This window comes from Nansenia antarctica (genome assembly GCF_963989245.1).
Source record: "Nansenia antarctica genome assembly, chromosome: 19".
In the NCBI taxonomy this organism is placed as follows: Eukaryota; Metazoa; Chordata; class Actinopteri; order Argentiniformes; family Microstomatidae; genus Nansenia; species Nansenia antarctica.
Window position 1 is genome coordinate 23,276,012 of NC_137692.1, and position 1,937 is coordinate 23,277,948.

Sequence of the window (1,937 nt, forward strand, 5' to 3'; positions counted from 1 at the left end):
ATGTTCTGACTTTTATTCTGAAAAATGTAAATAGATGTGGTTGAAAATCAATGACACACTCGCTAGTCAAGCCAAAACATTGCAATGCAACGGATTCTGTGAGTAATCCCCACTACACTACAGTAACTAGGTAGTAGTGGGGATTACTCACCGAAACCATTGCATTTTGCAATATTTTAAATAGTAGTAGCGAAAATAATTCTATGGGGGATTGTAGCGGCCTAGTGGATAGTAAGTTGGACTGGTGGTCAGAAGGTCATGTATTTGTTGTAAGTCGCTTTGGATAAAGGCGTCTGCTAAATGTCAAAAATGTCAAAAAAAAAATGTATGTCCATGTATCAAAGACCTTCCTTCTAGGGACCATACCAACTTTTGACAGAATATACATTTTGTTTTCTTAAAACCGTTCAGTTCACTTTCAATATTCCTCTCCTCTCCTCCCCTCCCCTCCCCTCTCCTCTCCTCTCCTCTCCTCTCCTCTCCTCTCCTCTCCTCTCCTCTCCTCTCCTCTCCTCTCCCAGAGGGTTGTAATGACTCCCCTGCTCTCCCCTCCTCTCCTCTCCTCTCTTCTCCTCTCCCCTCCTCTCCTCTCCTCTCTTCTCCTCTCCCCTCCTCTCCCCTCCCCTCCCCTCCTCTCCTCTCCTCTCCTCTCCTCTCCTCTCCCCTCCTCTCCCCTTCCCTCCCCTCCTCTCCTCTCCTCTCCCCTCCTCTCCTCTCCTCTCCCCTTTCCTCCCCTCCTCTCCTCTCCTCTCCCCTCCTCTCCTCTCCCCTCCCCTCCCCTCCCCTCCTCTTCTCTCCTCTCCCCTCCTCTCCTCTCCTCTCCCCTCCTCTTCTCTCCCCTCCTCTCCTCTCCTCTCCCCTCCTCTCCTCTCCCCTCCTCTCCCCTCCTCTTCTCTCCTCTCCCCTCCTCTCCCCTCCTCTTCTCTCCCCTCCTCTCCTCTCCTCTCCCCTCCTCTCCTCTCCTCTCCGCTCCTCTTCTCTCCCCTCCTCTCCTCTCCTCTCCCCTCCTCTTCTCTCCTCTCCCCTCCCCTCCCCTCCCCTCCTCTCCTCTCTTCTCCTCTCCTCTCCCCTCCCCTCCTCTTCTCTCCTCTCCCCTCCTCTCCCCTCCCCTCCTCTCCTCTCTTCTCCTCTCCTCTCCTCTCCTCTCCCCTCCCCTCCTCTCCTCTCTTCTCCTCTCCTCTCCCCTCTCCCCTCTCCTCCCCTCCCCTCCCCTCCCCTCCTCTCCTCTCTTCTCCTCTCCTCTCCCCTCCCCTCCTCTCCTCTCTTCTCCTCTCCTCTCCCCTCCCCTCCCCTCCTCTCCTCTCTTCTCCTCTCCTCTCCCCTCCCCTCCCCTCCCCTCCCCTCCTCTCCCCTCCCCTCCCCTCCTCTCCTCTCCTCTCCTCTCCTCTCCCCTCCTCTCCCCTTCCCTCCCCTCCTCTTCTCTTGTTATTCAAACGTATTTTCATAGTTTCTTTCTCTGTGTCATTTAATTCCAAGAAAAAAACCTGTGACTTGTGAACTTCGAGGACGTCGTTGCCACCCTAAAGAAAGCTTCGGCATCTTGATGCGTTCATTCACAGACTGAGGATTCCCATAATCCAAGTTCAAATACGGCTCCTGTATGATCCAGGATTTCAATGACATTATATAGAAATTTGATTTCACATCCAAAGCAACTAAACCCCCCCTCCCCCGGGCCCCCCCAACCCCCCCCCCACCCACCCCGATCCCATCTTTTCCTAATTATACCGCCTCCCCCCTCCCCACCCCTCCTCACCCTGTCCCACACTCTCTTTCTCCCAGTAATTCTGCCAGTAATTCTGCAGAATCTCTTATTCAGAAATCCTCTTTTGTGTTCGTTCTACTTGAATACAAATGGGAGTGCTCCAAGGGAGGCTGGTGCTACAAGGGAGGCTGGTGCTACAAGGGAGGCTGGCGGAGGTGGAAGTCTGAGGACG